Consider the following 18,069-nt stretch of genomic DNA (forward strand, 5'->3'; position numbering starts at 1 on the left):
GCTCTCTGGGGAAGTAAAGCTTGTGTATTTTGTGGTTTTGTGTGTGCTCTGGTAAGATTCATTACAAAAAAAAATCTTACTTCAAGAAGCAAGTAGGAATATGGATATAATTCTTAATTTAAAACTCTCTCACTAACTTTATGATAATTAAATGGCTAAGCTTAAGCAGATTTGGGGTTATACGTCCTGTGTAACTTGGTGTTTAGACCATTAATAGCAGTTGCACCATTGAAATCAATAGGACTTCTGTGCTTGAATCAGAAGAAATGCTAAGATCTGTTAAGATTGTTAAGGGAGAGTTTCTACCCCCTTTAATTCTTCTGAAGTACTTAGATTCTTCCTAGATACTCTATCTTGGCTGTAACTTGTCAGTATAGAGCTTATTTTCAGAGCACAATAAAAGGCCTTTGTTATTTGAAAGGCTGACACTAATACATGGTTCATGATAGTTATTAAAAATTCGCATAAGGTAGTAACATACTTGTCCTTCTGTGCCATGTGTACATACCTGTGGAGAGGTTTGCAATGGTAATTTGCTTACTAATTTATTATACTAGACTGTAAAATTACAAAACCCTCTTTATGCTCTGGGGTTTTCCAATAGTTATGATTGACTTCCACTTCTTTTTTAAATTGATAAGGTTTTTTTATTAATCTGGAAAAGGAATGACCAATGAAAAATAGAAAATGTTAAAGGTTATTGCAGCCAAGCTCACAAAAAATTTTGTGGTACCTTATCAGGCTGGTGGAATTAATTGATCACAGTGATAAATAGAGTTCAGTTTTGAATGCAGAGGACGGCATAGTTAGAGAAAGCAAAGTACTCGCACAACTCTTGAGTTTTAAGATTACCTGGATCAGTCCAGAACTTGAGTTCTGGGCATCATGGGCCAACACGTTGTACTGCAAGTTCCTTAAGGTTTGGAAAATGACAACAAAAATAATGAGACAGCAGAAATATTATAGAGAGATTGAAAGTAATGAGTGGTTAAAATAGCTACAGTTATGACTAACACAGAGAAAATGGATGGAGAACTTTTTTTTTTCTTGTAACTTTGTTGGCCCATTTTTATATTTGTCTTTAAAGCAGAGATGATAAATTCAAGTCCAATAGAAACATTTTTCATTAAATCAATGGCAATCAGTTCCACCAGAAGTAACTTGAGGAGAAAAACTGAGCAAGATTTAAAAGGGAAATGGATCACTGTAGTGATGAAAATTGATAGAATCTTCAGAATTATCATAATGAATGATAACAAATTTTTTCTCAAGAAGGTAGTAATTTTTATCCTTCAGATATTACACTAACTTTCAATGAAGAGCCCAACTCTTAGGGGAAAAGTAGTTCTGGCACATTACCACCTCCGTTACGTACAAGGCACTGCATAACGTGAGCCCCAGCCTGCGCAGGGTAAGAGTTTTATCTCTCCAGATCTGCTGCTTGGTGAGCAGAACTTTTGGTCAGAGTCAAGGTGATGTTTGTGCTTTCTGGGAGCAGGCTTGAGGGAATAAGTTACTGTTCAGCTGGTGGAGAATGTGAACTGCATCCAGTTCCTTAGGGCAGAAGTTAATGCCTTTTGAGCAGTGCAAGATGAAAGCACCCTGCTTTTATCAATTCAGAGAATGCTGAATTTATAGGTAGTAAATGTTTTGACTTTTCTACCAGAAAATACTCTTCAGCTACTACTTTTTTTTTTTTTTTTATAGAGGCAGGTAGTGGGATGAAATGGAGAATAATTTTCTTTTTGTGCTGTCTTTTATCTATTCTTTGAACTAAAGATGAGGAAGAAATAATGGGAGAAGTTTGAGATGCCTACTATAGGATCAACCATTAAATGGCTGATCAAAATTCACCTACCAGCAGCTATCCATGCCACAAAGAGCAGCTGTGGGAAAGAGGTGACCACTGCCCACAGTGTGGCAGCCCTAATTGCCAGGGTGATGTGGCTCAGGTTGTGAATGAGGGACAGAAGGGGGTGATACTTGGTCGCTTCATGAAGGTTTTCAGTTGTTGCCTGGCAAAAAACGGGATTGGGATCTTGCACTAGTCATTGTGGGGAAGAATAGCAGAGTGAAACTGCCTGTAGAGGTTAGATTTAAAAAAAAAAAAAAAAAAAAATCCATGATACTGGAAGTCTGTTGTGCCGGATGGATGATCCTACAATTCCAGACCAAGGCAGGGAAATATGTATTGGTGTCTGTGTTACCTGCATCTGTCTGTTACCCGTGTTGGCTAAGTTAAAGAAAGATTGAGTTTTGGTTCTTTAATTTCTGCAACTCACACATGTCCCTAAATAAGGATCATTAATCCCTGGTGCTGCCAAGGTTACGGCTCTGCCGTGGCAAGCAGCTTTAATTTAGCTGGCAGGGAGCTCACACCCCGCAGCCTCACCCAGTGAAAAGTCAGCGCCACAACTGCGCAGACGGTGCAAGATGAAAAGCGCGTGGGGCTTAAGTGGGAGGAAATGTCAGTGTGGCAAGTCAGCGAGTGCCCAGGCAAGGGAACTCTACTAAATCCGTGCGACTGTACCAGCAGCTGAGTTTTGTGTCAGTGAAGTAAATTCAGTGGGTATTCTTCTGGAAAGCAAATAAGCAAGAATCTTCTCTTGCACTCTTGTGTTAACTAAGCGATGTCAGCCAAATTGTTTGGTTCCTGATCACCCTGAGTGCCAGCATTCCAGGGAAAAGTCTTCTCTCAATAAACGGGTATGAAGGCAGCCTCAGACTCTATTTTTCTTTTCCTCTGAGCAATGACCATCTCTGTCTTCATGCCCAAAGTCTTCAAGCATCCCATTGTTCTGATTTTCTCCCAGCCTGGTGCTTCTGGCTGCAGACAGCAGTGATTGCCACCGGACACACCTGCTCTACTGAGCTGGGTCCAGGGCAAGGACTGGAAAAAGACATCGCTGATGTGGATGCAGTGTGCCTCTGCAGCTGTCTTTGCTGAGCTGCAGAGAGGACTTCTCTGTGGCTCCAGTCGTTGATGGGTAGTCTGAACTGCCTAGAGGAGAGGAACGTGCTTTGAGTTTCCAAGCCAAGGGTAGACCCACCATTCATGACACTGTGGCCAGGCCCCAGTTGCAGCTGCGTCTACTTCTTTCAGGGTGGGCATGACTGAGTGTTGCAGCAAAGAACCTCACTGGTGATCAAACTGGTAGGAGCTGCTGCCCCTCCTGCAATGGGGAGGCTGTAATCTCTGGGGTGCTCTTCCAGGTCTAATTGTAAGAGCAGACGGGGAGTCAGGAGTATCCTTAGTTCTGCCCCCACTGCAGAAGCGAGCACCATGCTGGCACAGGGCTGCCCCTGAGAGCATGGGAAACAGCCAGAGGAAGAGAGCATGGGGAGGTGGTTTGGGACCTGGCCTTGCTCCTCGTCTCCGCTGCTGGAGCTCCTTGTCACAGCAAGCCAGGGCTGGGACCACTGGGCCCAGCTCCAGCACCCCAAGCTGCCCTGGGAGGGACTTACCTGGGGGCTGCTCAGCTGCCAATGCAATTTTACCATCTCAAGGATTGTGATGATGAGAATAATCTTCAGCTCGCTGCTGGGAGGCCAGGATGTCACTGCGGGGCTGGGATGCCCTGAGCCAGCCCTGTCCTTGGAGAGCCGCTGGGGAAGTGCAGTCAGTGCAGATCACTTCTGCCAGCTTCCCGGGCCTGCACAACTGCTCGTCTCTGCTTCCAGCCTATTTCAGAAGCTGACCTAGATTACTGCAATGCTACATGGCTCAGCCTGACTACCAAGGAGCAGCCTCGATGCCCCCCCCTTTTCCCCAAGAGGTACTGCCACCAGCAGGATGGGGGCACTTGGGCTTCCAGAAGGTCTTGCGGGGGACCAGGTCTGAGCCCATGGCTTTCGTTTGCCTTGTTGGCCCGGCAGTTGCTGCCAGCCAATGAAGGCACCAGCCTCCCCACAGGCTTCCTCCGGGCAGGGAGTGGAGGGGTGGTGGTGGGAGTGACAGGGGTTGTTTTACTTTTCAAAGATGTAGTTTCTTGTGTCTGGTGGTTAAAAGCTATGAGGAGGCTTTTGTTTGTGTTAAATATTGTATGTGTACTTCTGTGCCTGGCTGGTTTGATCAACTGAAAATTAATGGTTAAGCCCCAGAGACTGCAGCCAGACATTGAGAAGCCTCTTGTTACCTCTGGAAATTCAGGCAGCTGGAAGGTGTGGTGACTTGCCGCCTGTGTATGTGCCAAACTCCCACCCTGCCTTTGAGGAGGTCTGTCTTGTCAGTGATGTATGGTTGTGCTCCCTGCACACATGGAATGATCCGGCTGCGGCAAGGCCTGCATGCACAAGTTCATGGTCCCCCTAAGGAAACATGGTCTTAAAGATGTTGGGTTGGTGTAGTGGTATCTTAAATCTTTAACTCCCCTTTGATTTAGCAAAGAACTTTCCTCCCGTTTCCTGGAAAGGGGAACCAGTGTACAGAAGTTATTCAACTCCATTTTTTTTCAGGTAGTAGTTCTGCTGGAAATAGTTGCCTGGAGGGCAGATGTAAGTATTCCCCTGTGCTCCAAGAGGGAAGAGTTGGCCAACAGATAGCCAGTGTGGAGCTTCCTCACATCCTCCTTAAGGTGAAACATAGCTGCTTCCAGGGAAAACCTGAAGGGTTCCTCTGATCTCTGCAGACTGATTCCAAAACCTGCAGAGATACCTCTCCTTTCTCAGGTAGAAAAATGAAAACTGAAATTATTTTCATGTTGGTGGGTCAGAGCAAACACAAGAGCCTGGAGATAATAAAGCTTCTGAGAGCACAACATTATTGGCATTTAATGCACAACTCACCTTTTCAGCTGCTGAGCGGTATTTAAATGTGAGTGGTTCAGTTCCTGCACCTCTGGGACTTTGCAGTCATTAATGCCTGGGACATGTGTGAGAGGGGGAAGAGAGAAGGTGACCTTCTGTATAAAATGCTGAGGGCACACAAATGTAGTGGACTCTGGTAGCTATGAACACTCTCCAACTCGACAGAGCTTTCCTTGAAGAAAGCTAGTGGGATTTGCAAAATGACGGACTGAAGCTTATTATCTGCTGAGTGAGAAGACGATGAGATTTGATAGCCCTCAGGTGCCCCCGGCCTTGCGTCGTGGGCAGCAAGCCTCGGGCAGCCCCAGCCATGCCGGCACCAGCGTGGGCAGGAGGGAGCGGGGCGCTCAGCAGCTGCGTGGTGGAGCGCTCTGCGGCCGCGCTCGCCTGCGTAAGGAGGTTTAAATTAGAGGTGTATGAATCCCTAATTGCATGGTTTGGCCAAATATGTCAACAGGGTTTTCAGCCAAAACTGAAACGTAGTATTCGTGGAACAGAAAAAAGATCATATATTCAGCTCCCCTGAAGCAGAATTGCAGTCAGAGATGCTGGTTTCCAAGGTGAAAGGTAGCATGGTTAATGGAGGAGGAGGCAAAAAGGCTGAGTGCAGTTCGGCTGGGGAAGAAAGCAAGGTACCGCAGTGTCTGGGCATCAGCAATGAAAGGCTAGTTGTAAATAACGCTGGTCCCGGCACTTTGGGATTTTGCAGACTGTCATATTGAGGCTGTATTGATTCCTAGATACAGGTGCTGAGTTTCGACATCTGATAGTCCTTTACAACTGCAGTTCTTGTGCTTTTTTCTTTATAGAAGTACAATTTCTATTGGTGAAAAGAGCTTTGGGTTAAGAAATGCTCCAAGGGAGAAAAGCTGGTTTTATTAAGAAATGGAGAAGTGACTGGTGTGGGGAACAGAGGCCGTGGCTTTTCATCTAACGTTCTTGCCAGCTCCTGACAAGGTGCTAACAGCACCTGCAGATCAGGACTCTCCCTGCTGTACCTGCTGCCATTCCTGCGTTGGGATATTTGTGCTTACTGTCATTTTCTTAAATGTGAAAATAAGGTCTCACCAAATGATAAATACCAAAGCAGGCACTTCTAGTCAGCTTTACAGTACTGTACAAGTAGCTTGACTTTTTATCCTAGTTTTGGCATGAAAAAAGTATTTTTCTACTGAAAACCAGAAAAAAATAATTCTGTATGATACACTAAAGATGCAGAAGCTTGTAATAGATGCTTCTAGATGGAATAGATTCATTTCTAGACTGAAAATCCAGCCACAATGTTTGAACCTGATTCAACAAAAATTTACTTTTTCCCATGTGATGTCCTTCCTTTAAACGTCTTTTAAGTACTGATTTCACTTCAACATAAAAAATCGCCTTTCTGTGTAGCATAAACTCTTGGCAACGTTGCACCATCAATCCTGCCATGCCTGTAAGAGGAGCTGTATCTCCTTCTCTATGGCTACTCCACCACTGCTCCCTTTTGGGACTGCCAGCCCAAGCATGGACAGAGGCGCAGGGGTGGTGACCCCTGCCTACTCCTTGGGGTCTGGATCTGTACTAGTGGTCTATGCATTTATATATTCTTTTTTTACGTAGGAAATACTGAATTTGGTTAGCCAGGCTGCAGCAGCAGGAATCGATCTCCTCTCCTCATATGAGGTATGCATCTTTTAGGATGCAGTTGTGTGCAGAGTAATAGCTGCTAGCTGTAATGCAGCCATTACTAAGCAATCATAGGAAATGTTCGGAGAAAATAGCTAAGAACCTCATCCCACAAGTCATGCGGGGAAGGAAGAAATGAGACTGCTGTACTCCAAGACAATATATAAAATACTTTACATTATAGATGGAAAGGTGGGCTGATGTGCAGGTACATTGCATGATGACTGAGTGTGGGCTGGTATAAATTAACGTCTTGGAACCCAGGGACCAAACTGGAGGGTTGCTGTCTGCTGTCACTAGCAGCCATCTCACAGTCTTGCTCATGGTTTCCTCTTCCAGTCCATCGTCTCTTTTGGGCCTTTTGCATTTGGGTTATGCCAAACTGCAAGACAACATTCACATGTGATAAGAAGCAGGGAAGAGAGATTTTCCTACCAGCACGTGTGTACAAGTCTAAGCTCATATAATATCCCTGTTAGGAAAAGGGGAGATAGGAAAGGAGGTTGCACTGATTTTGCCCTATTTAGTTTCACTACTGTGTTGGTCCCTCAGTGCTTTTTTTGCATCTGTCTTAAAAGGTGAGGAACGCCTTCTATAAACACATGAAGTTCACGTGTTACATGATGCTGTTGTGCAAACTGATCTGTTAAATTTGTCATATCTACCTGGTCTGATGAACTGTTTGAGACCTATGGCTGCCTCATAGATTTTGCTCAGCCCTCCTCAGCCCAGGCTACCCTGGGATTTATCAGCAAATTGGAAACTGCTGTACAATTTCCTCTCTTTCCTTTCAAAGGCTACAAGTTGTGGCTGGGCTGCCTTAGTCAACCATTGGGAGCCATTTGGCAACTGCATGTTGTCTCTGATGAGGCATGTGCTCTGCTGCAAATATTTTGGAAATCAGAAAGACTGATTCTCCTTTATGTGAAGGACCACATGTGCCGTGAGGGAGATTTCAGCATTAGCAAATGTGAAATTTGGATGTGGATGGAGCCTTCCAGCGCCTTTGTGTTGAACAACGATGCAAAGGACTCCCAGCCCATTGAATCTAGATGACACTCATGCCATTCAAATTGAAGTGATTCCTATTAATGGATGGGGGATAGAGCATCCTGACTGAGCACCACACAAGGGTAGCAACTGCAAAAGGACGGATCAAGGACCCAAGTACCTTTTGGAGTCTCTTCCAGAATTAATTGTATGAAATGGCCTACAGAGTGCTGGAGACCCAGTGTCAATGCAACTGTTTTACAAACTTTAATTAGCTGAAACTTCATTTTGTCAAGCTATCCTTGTTGCAGGAAATGATAAGTGCTAACAGAAGTGGTCGGCACAAGGCTATTGATTTTTAGGTGTATGCTGATAAATGAGGAGAATGGGAAGCAAGACTTGACTGGTCTCCAAGGATTGCCAATAGGTAGGAGTAGCAAAAAGAAAAAGGTACTGAGAAATGTGGCCCCGTCTGATTCCCACAGAGCTCATGGAAACTTTTCTGTCGACTTCAGTCTTTTTTTTTTTTTTTGCATTTGGCCCATACCAAATATGGTGAAAGCTGTGATGGAAGTTTCTCACTGAAAGACTTTGTCCCTCTTCTGAATTCAGGAGATCTCAGTCCTTTCTGAGACTAGAGACAAGTCCCTCTGGGATAAGGATCCCTTGGATGTCTGAGTGAGTCAACATCCAGGCTGGGTCAGTCTTCCCTCCCATAGTTTTCCTTTGAGGACCTCCTGCAAGGCACTAGAAGGGGAGAGTGGTCTTTCCCTTGTTGGCTTGTTCTTTCGTTCTGCTCATGATGCAAATGCAGCCACGGAGGGATCTCAGGACACGTTTATCTTTCTAGGTGGTGATGGTACCACTTCACCAGTGGTGCTGTTGTGTTTTATTCCTCCTAAAACTTTGTCATGTCTACTGCCTTTGAAAGTAAGCTACTGATCTCAGGAAGACTGTTAACACACTTTAAATAATTACTGAAGAGAAAACAAAATATGTGGAGAGGAGGAGTTAGTAGTGCTAGCCATTTGAATCTACACCCTGATTTCTTTCATCAGATGCAAAGTCATGCACATCCTTCTTGCAAAGTTCATGAATATTTGCTTTGAAACATATTCCCTTTAGCAGAGATCGGCTTTGCAAATATATCATCATCTTCTTAATCTCTGTTGTTGTTAGGACTGAAGAGCACAAGGTAAGGGGTTTGGAAGATTTGCCACCATGCTCACCTGAGTGTAACATCATGAGTCTGTAAGTACAGTTTGGAGATGACAGCTGTGCTGATCTTTGAAAGGTCATGGAGACTGTGTAAGTTTCCTAACATTGGGAGAAAAGCAAGTGTTGAACTCATCTTGGTGGAAAAAAATCCCAAACAGCCAAAAGTATGATCTGGAAACTATGGGCTGGTCGCCCCTTTTTTTGGTCCCTGGGAAAATCATGGAGTGACCTCTCCTACATATTCTTGTATATGTTAGGATGTTATGGTCTGGATAGGTGGGCAACCAGACGGGTAAAAGTAAAAACCTGGTTGGATGATCAGGCTCACAGAGTAGTGGTTGATGGGTTGTGCTCTAGCCAGAGCCCAGTAACAAGTGGGGTACCACGGGTCTATCATGGGACCTGTCCTGTTCCATATCTTTGTCACTTGACCTAGAGGAGGCAACAGAGTGCACTTGTCCAAGTCTGCAGGTGACACCGAACTGAGATGACTGGTCAATATGCTGCCATTCAGAAAGACCTAGGCAGCCTGGAGGAACAGGTCAGCAGGAACCTCATGAAATTAAATAGGGACAAAGGCAAAGCCCTCTTCCTCTGCAACGATGCAAATCAGAGGACTGCCTGGCTGGGGACAGCCAGGCTGAAAATGCCCCTTCACGACGTAACCAAATGTCCCTTGTGAGGGTGGCCAGGCCTCAGAGTGGGTTGTCCAGGGAGGGTGTCCTGTTTCTTTGTTCTCAGAGGTTTTCAAGTCTCATCTGGACCCTGAGCAACCTGTCTAGATGTCACAACTGACCTTACTCTGAGCAGCTGGTTGGACTAGAGACCTCCTGAGGTCCCTTCCAGTCTGAAGTATCCTATGGTCCTAGGATCAATGAAATGCTGAAACATTGTCAGAGCTACAAGGTATAGCGTGGTGCATTACCCTCTCACACATGCAGCAGTCCCAGCCTCACTTGGTACGTATCTATTTCCAAGTGGTTTCCTGACAGTGGCAAAAACATCAGAGATATTTCCATTAAAAATTGCCCCACTGTGAACAGTAATATCAAATGATGATGCTGATTTCTAGGTCCAAAGCTATTCATTTCTAATTCTGCCAGAAACCTTCTTACTTAAAACCAGGGAGACTATAAAAACTAGATGGCACAGTGCTAGGAAAAAAGCCAGTCCCACTCTGAAGTGGCCCTGGGGAGGATGGGAGGATCAGGAGTGACTGAGCATCCTGCAATGGGGCTCTGCTGGGACAGAGGAGGAAAACTGTGACATGTATGCACTGAGGAAGAGGAGGAGGAAGGCCCTCTCCAGCCCTGCCTTGAGTGATGGTGGCTTTGCTGTAAGGACCCCTGAATACTTAAAAGCTTTTGCCTTCTACTTTGGACTGAGGCAGGGAATCCATATTAAGATAAATGTAAGAAAGGCCAGTCTGAAAAGGATAATTTATTTTCTCTGTTGTGCATAGCAATGTCTCCATTGCAGATGATACTGCCAAAAAAATACACAGGTAATGAGACAAGTATATGAGGTGGTTTGTTTCCTATCCAGGCCATCTTTTTCCTCTGGCAGGTATCTCACAGCTTTAAAAAAATTGTACAGCTTCAGCTAAACCGCCCTGGCTTTCCTGTGCATCCTCTGCCTGAAAGTGGTCTCCGAGCCCCTAAATCAATATATTCCTTCCTGTCCCTCTGAGATCATTTATCTGCAGTTACTTTGCCTCTCTTCCTGCAGACTGCTGAGCTCATTGGTTTGCCTACTGAGCTGGGCCCATTGAAAGAAAGTGTCACATTCCTGTGCCCCAGCTCAGTTTGCCAGTTTGAAGGCTCTCCTGTCACAGGAAAGCCCCGTCCCTGGAATCTGCAATTCATTCTGCTGCTCCATCCCCTGGGAGGCCTTTTGCCATCAGTGACATAGCAAGAAGGCAATTCCTGATGAATAAATGAGACCTTCTTTATGAATGACCCAAAGTCCTGTTAGGCTTCACTACAGACCTATGCAGTGGAAAGCCAGTGCTTATTTTGGAGGGTTCAAGCAGGGACAGTGCTGGATCCCCCTCCTGCCCCTTGCTCTGGGGCCTGGATTGCTCATGGGCACGTGGCACACACCACTGCTTTCACAGGGTTGAATGGTTCACTTGCCTGCTTGTAAGGAGAGGGAGAAAAACAAATGCATCGGTTTTTCAGTTTATGCAGCAGAGCCAGACATCATGGTGCTTCAGGGACAGGGACAGCCTGAGCATCAGTGAGTGCAGACAGACTCAGGGGCACCTCCACCTCGGGGAGCAGGGGCTGAGTGTGCGACTGCACAGCCATAGCTCAGCCCTGGCCTTTCCCCAACCGTGGACAGGTTTGTCCTGACACTTCTCACCTAGGGGTGAATTTCATCCTCAACACAGAAGGCTTCCCAAGCCAGAGGCATCGGCTGTGTGGTGAAAGGTTGGCTCCAGGAGGCCGTGTTGGCACCTGCAAGCTTGAAAATTTTCCCTCGCCCTCATAATTGACATAATTACCCAATTACAGGAGTGAGATGTCAACTGAGATTCATGTCAAAGGGGGAGCCAGGAGGATGGCTGCAGCCAGGTGAAATTATGGCTGAAAAGCAAAATCCCTCAGCTGTGGCTTCTGCTTGAACACCAGAAAATTTCCCCTTGTCCCTGCCATTTGTCTGAGCCACTTCTATTTTCTGGTGTCCCTGGTTTTCACCAGGAACTGACTGGGGGGCCTGGCAAAGGCCATGCATTATTTTGGGATTTCATGACCACAGAAAGCCCGTTAACATGCCCTTGTCTGGCCCTGGAAGCTGGGCATGTTGCTGCCATGGAGAGCATCCCGAAGATGGCATGTGGGTGTTGGGGTGCAGCATATGCTTCATCTCCTATACACCATGAAAAAGAGTGAGAAGATGGGGAGGAAATCCATCTCAGCGGTGTGTCTTACTCATATGAAAAATTTTCTTTTATTAGCTATTTAATGCTGGCAGGGATGGCTCCAAATCAGAGGGCATCTTAGATGCTCACCCTCTGCCTACAGAGGCTGGCACAGCTGGATGTGATGACTGCAGGTAATCGTTCCCTGCTTCTCTGAGCAAAGCGTTGACGTCTCCTTGGTGCCAGCAAACTGCAATGAGAAACAAAAATGGGTGGTTGTAAACACCACTGGCAGCACTGAGTGTGTCAGTCACAGTAAAGTGGGGGAGTGCTGAACAGTGGCCACTTCCATGCCTGAGGAGAGGCCCCTGGGTTTTGCTCATCTATTTTTAAAGTACATTTTATTGAGACTTATGTGAGTGCAGTGACGCGGAGCCACAGCTGAGCTCTGAAGAAAAGAAAGCGTTTGGGCTCCTGGACAAGCTTTGCCAAAGATGAGTTGCCCAAAGTGAGGTTCAGAGGGGCTTCTGGCCCCTTCCCTGCCTGCTGCTGCCAGCACAGTCCCCAGCATCCCTCTGCCCGTGCTGGCCTACTGACCTGGTGGCTGGACACAGGAGATGCTGGTCTCAGCTCATGTATTGATATTTTTTAATTTGCTTTTCGAACTCTTTTAGTGCCATAGATCTAAAAGGTTGTAATCACCTGGCCAAAGCCTCCTGTGCTTCCTCCAAGGAGAACTGGGAGGATCGGGTTGGGATGAGCTGTCTTTGGGGTAGAGGGGGTGGGCTGGTCTGCCTGGACCCCCGCTCACGATCACTGCACGGCATTGCAGGCGTGCTGTCTGGGAAGCACCCTTGGGTGTCCCCCTCTGGTCTGGCAAGTGGGGTGGGAAGGATGAAAGCAGAAAGCTGCACCTGCATGGACAGCTCAGGGGGCCTCTGGGCTAGGGACCACCTGCACGTTCTTAGTGTCATTTTGCTGTGACCACTGCCAGATGGAGCAGAAATGAACAGAGCAAGAGAACGATTGCTCTGCTCTTCCCCTGAAGTCGGAAACATCCCACAGATACGCTGTGGGCCGGCACAAGCCTGGCAGGCAGCAGTGCCGTGCCTTTGAGTTGGGCAGTGGGGGCAAATCCTGCACCCCAGCCTTACTGCTTCAGGCCACTTGCATCCTCCCCTCCACAGTAACATGGATAAAAAGGACAGAACAGGCTTTGTCCTGGGCCTAAGTGGTGCGCAGCTTTTTCTGCAAGGGGGGATGAACTAAATAAGGCTTAACTGACTGTTTTTTTAAGGAAGCTGAGCAAGGGTGGGCAGTAGGTTGGCTGGGACCCAGCACTGCATGAGTGAAGGTCCTGCTGGCCATGAAGACATCTCTGTGGGGCTCCCCAAAACACCAGAGGTGTGGAGGGTGGGTGGATGCATAGCTAATGGGTGGTAGACAGACCCCCCACCCACCCTGGGGCTGGGCAGGGGCATGGGGCAGGGGGTGCCAGCTCAGGAGCATAAGTCTGAATTCATATTTAAAGGCTTTCCAGCCTTATTTTCTGTGACTCTGCTTCCGTGCTCAGGAATGGATTTCTTTGTCAGCCATAGAAATAAGGAAGTCTGTGTTATTAGGAGATTTTTATTGCCAGATATATGTATCATTTGACCTTTTGCTCTCAGTTGTCCAAGACATGTAGCGAGCCCAAAGCAACCTTTTCATATCATCATAGAAACTGCTGCTGTCATAGCATGGAAACTTAATTTTAGCTTAGATTCCTGAGGAAGCAGACTGCACATACTCACGTTAGCTATCTGTCCATCTGACTCTCCAGCCAGGCAGCCAGCTGGGTCTTCCTGCTCTCAACAGCTTCTGATGCTGTTGATCAACTCTCTCTCAATCTGACAGGCAGGTGATGGTCCCAGTGGTGAGAAGCTCCCACAGGTGATGTGAGGAGTAATGGCTGGGTGGGTCAGAGGGATGGAGACCCAAAGTGGGAAGGCAGGAGTGTGGGCTGGGTTATTCGTTGCTGGTTTGATCCACCAGTGGCCAACACAGGGAGCTGGAGGGCATGACACCAGCCTGTGGAGATGGCCCATCTCCCAGTGGAGTTACTGAGTAGATGATGCCAGCTGGGGATGGGGGTGGGGGAAGTAGGACATGAGTTATGTGATAATGAGATGAGCAACTGAAAGGTGAAGACCCAGCTGGGTAGGAAATCGAACTTTGCTCCTTCTGCTATCCCCAGGAAAATGGGCTACTGCAAAGCAGAGCTCAGGCTGGGCAGCCAGAAAAGGCAGAGGTGGGGGAGAACCTGCCCAGGGCTGCCCCTGAGGGCATAGTTATTTCCCCATTATTTCATGTTATTTCCCCATGGTCAAATCAGGGCAATACATTTGCATTTTGTGTGAGGTCCAGGAACCAGGCGCTTCACCTCCCTCCCTGCCTGCCCCTGCCTCCCAGATCTGCCTGCCTTTAGGAGGCCACATGCTCATTAATTTAACTATTGTGCAGGCTACAGCTGCAGCTTGGGAAACCCTGATTTATATTACCATTGAGTACCAATCACAGCAGATAGAGACCAGGGCACCATCTGGCACAGAAGAGGGAGGCAAATGGTCCTTTTTGCCCCCGTGGATGTGCTCCCTGGACTCAGGGCACCCTCGGGTTCATGGGCTCCATGTGGCAGGAGGATGGTGAAGTGCAGTATATATTGAAGAGATATATATGTAGTACATATATTCGGTATATATTGTATAACTAATAGTAACTCCTGCCTTATTTACCCTCCTTCCTGTCTTTCTGGCCCTTTAAACATGTAGGCTTGTTTTAAAAAAAAAAAAAATCTTTGTGAGATTTTACCCTGAAATAATTCCAAATGTCATAAATTCAAACACACTAAGTATTCTGTTTCCAAGCATCATAAGCCCCACTGTGAGGCTGCAGGGGGAAGCACATCTAGATATTACCAGGGCTTGCTTTGTCACATCACAGGTTTTATGGGGATAAAACTGTGCTGCAGACTGGGCTCCAAGAGCCCATGGCAAAATACCTCTAACTTTCTCTAAACTGTAATAATAAACATTTTTAACAGATCCCAGGTGAAAAGTAACCTTCTCTGACTTACAGATGCCATTTTGCTTTGTCCAAACATCTAGTCAATATTTAGAGATTTTTTTCATCTGGAGAGAAAACAGAGCTGGGATGGTATTCAGTGTATTTCAAGGGTTTCTTCTGCTGTTGCTTAGCGTTTGTGTCTGTTGCCCATTGGTCTTTTTACCTCCATCTTTAGAGTCATGCCTGTTCCCACTTATGAATAACCAGGCAAACCCACTCCTACAGTTTGTTGTCTTCCTGGGCCTTGCAATGATATTGCAAGAAAGGAGCTGTGTACTTCTTATATTTGTCTGGAGTGGTGGCTTTCATTCCAGCTGACACCAATAGGACCTCCAGGCTCCAATGTGACAATATAAAGGGGAAACTTTTCAAGGGCAAAAAGATGACCAGGTTGTAGGTTGGTCACTTCCTGTGAACCAGATAAGGGTATGCCAAAAAACACAGGTTTGCAACCCTGAAAGACCTTTCAACTCTGACAGACAAGGCCAGCTCTATATGCATCTGGTTGCATGATGTGACTGGGCATCAGAGCCCCTCAGAGGAGCAGCCTTCCTTTGCTAGGACTTGCTCTTTCAGGAGTCTTTTTTCCTTCCTGAGCCTTTCAGAGTCAATGAGCTGTGAAGCAGACCCCCCTACCACATCCAGGGAGTTTATGACCCAGCTGCACACACCTCCCAGGGCTTGCATGGCCTCTTACACCGGTGTTCACCACTATAATGATTTTTGAAAGTAATTTGGGGCAACTATACGTACCCTTAGTTTCATAGGAAGCAATGTCATGATATGTTGGAGCCAAAGCCTGTCGCACAAGGACTGGTGTTGGTGGAGATGGGGACACACAGGTGGGTTGATCTGAGCTTGCCATGGTCTCGCAGCAGGGGTCTCCCAGAGACACCCTCCTCTTCCCACCTTCCCAACCCAAGTAGTTTCCAAGCAGCAGCAGCACTGCAGACCAGCCGTAGGGACGTCGGCTCTCACCAGGCTGTGAGAGGAAGGACACAGCAAAATCAATGGGCAGTGTCCATTTACTGTAATGGGCTTTAGTTTGGGTCAATGGGTTTCTTCCTCCTATTAATCATCATTGCAGTCCACCGTGCAAAGGCAGTGCTGGGAGCTAAAAGGGCAATAATCCTGTCCCTGCAGAGAATGAAGACAACCCAACAGCAATGCACACGATGGTCTCTCGCTTGCATTTGCTCTGTCGGTCTTTTAATTGTGACCGGGGTTACAAGTGGCGGAAGGGCTGGGCTCAGTTTATATATCCATTTTTCATTAAAAGGATTACTTGGAAAGAGGTGTCCTGTGTACAGGTTTCCGTGATTAATCCCTGACATTTCTGAGAGTCAGAGGTCTCCCTATGCTATTGAGCTTCCTGACAACCTTTTCTTCTGGCTTAACTGGTGCTGAAATTAGATTTTAAAATTACCTGGTAATCCATGTGACTCCTTATGGAGAAGTCTATACCAGGAGTTTGCACGGTGATGGGAGCTGGGTGAAGGCTCCCAGCCGTGCACCACGATCAGCCCGTCATCCCCCACTCCCCTCAGAAGCCCCGTGGGAGCCGGCTGCCACACATGCTTGCCCAGCCCAGCCTTGCTGGTGTTTGTGCTCAGTGATGGGGAACGGCCAAGCTGTCTCCACAAGCAGGTGGGAATCAGATTTTCAGCCCCTGGGGGATTCTCTCCCTGGCTTTTTCCAGTGGAGGGCATCAGCAGCGAGGCATTGATATGGGGAAAATCCTTCATCCACCAGTGCCGGCCCTGGGTGCAAGTCTCAGGTGCTGGTGGGACCCAGGCTGGACTTCCACAGGGCTTGGCTTCCCCCAGGCTGAGGAGCCTGTAAGTGAGTAATGAAACTGTTGGTGATTAATAGACTTTTTAAATGGGGCTAGGACTTGGAGGCAGTCCAGGGAAACACAAGCTGCTCACGGCTATGCCATGACACACAGAGGAACTACACTCATCAGATAAATTATTCATTGCCACTTTCCCAGCTCAGCTCTCGTGTTGACCTGGTATCACTAATGAAGAAAGGTCTGCAGAGAATAACTCACGAGGTGGGATCGAAATAGCAAAGTTTGGATGGAGGCTCAGCATGCAGGTAAACATGTCAAATGGAAACAATGAGAAGAGGCAAAGATTGAATTGGGAGGTGAAAAATGAGGATTAGCTGAAAAATCTGGTGGAGAACTAATGACAGAGAGGGCTGTAAAACTGGCACCAGGAGAAGCACAGGGCTAGAAACTCTGCAAGGACTGGACCGTGCTCCCAATGTTTTGCCAAAGCCAGGAATGAGCATGTCTAAGACAGCTCCACTGAATGGGTCAGGGTGCTGGAGCATAATAAATGGCATTGACCCAGGGATGGGGACCGTGGAAATGAGCTGGCTGGAAAGAAGGCTGACAGGGCCGAAGCTGCAGAAAATAAAAGATGATGTGATGAGAGAAACAGCTAACATGAGAAACTGCTCTGCTACTGAAGAGTTGAAAAAGACAGCTGTGATGACTTGGATGCATGTCAGTAATGGCCCCTAAAAGATACCCTACATGGCAACGCACATGGGAGTGTGAGGCGCTAGAAATAGAGGAATACTGAGCACAGGGCAGGCTGAGTGAAGAGCAAAACTGAGCTGAATGGTTTGAAGACAAGACCAAGAGCAAAACAGTAAAAAGAAGTCTCTTTACTGAGCTGTTGGACTAGAATTATTAAAAAAAACCAAAACAAACAATTATCATTTTCTTGGTTCAGCTAATTCATAGAAGGGTTTAAATCTTGATTTGACTCGACTGAAGAGTACCTCTCACCCAGGTGGGGTTGGGCAGTGCCCTGGGAGGGCTGGGAGGGAGCTGAAAGGAGCTGTCCCACCCAGGGAGGGAGTTAGGGTCCAGCATTCTCATGCAGCTTCTACTCACAGCCAGGCCATCAGCGTGCACTCATGGTCCCACATGTGCTTGGGGGATGCAATTAATGGACAGGCCTGGATATGTTACTGAAACCTGTGAAATAATGGTCTCCAGACCGTCTAGGCACCTACATTCCACTGTAATCCTTGGAGTATGGGTTGGTGCTTGAAAAGCACCATCCTTCATTTTTTTCTACCAAGGAGGAACCACAGGGCATCACAGCTGCCTGCTGGGAGTGGGGACAGTTCAGGAAGCTTTTCCATGCAGCTCTTTGATGGCTTTCCGAAATTCCTCTTTGCTTTGATTTACGCTGAAATTTGTATGCACCTAGCTCATGTTTTGGAGCTTTGAAGTGTACTTCAGGTAGCAGCAAAGGGGCGGCGGATATTAAATGAATAATTAAATGAGGAGAAGCTGTTAGTACAGACACAAGACAGAAAGCACTGCTATACAAATAAATGATCCCATCGCTCTTCTCATAAAGATAAAACACGTTCCTTATGCAGATCAGGATAAC

This window comes from Strix uralensis, chromosome 2 (genome assembly GCF_047716275.1).
Source record: "Strix uralensis isolate ZFMK-TIS-50842 chromosome 2, bStrUra1, whole genome shotgun sequence".
Lineage (NCBI taxonomy): Eukaryota > Metazoa > Chordata > Aves > Strigiformes > Strigidae > Strix > Strix uralensis.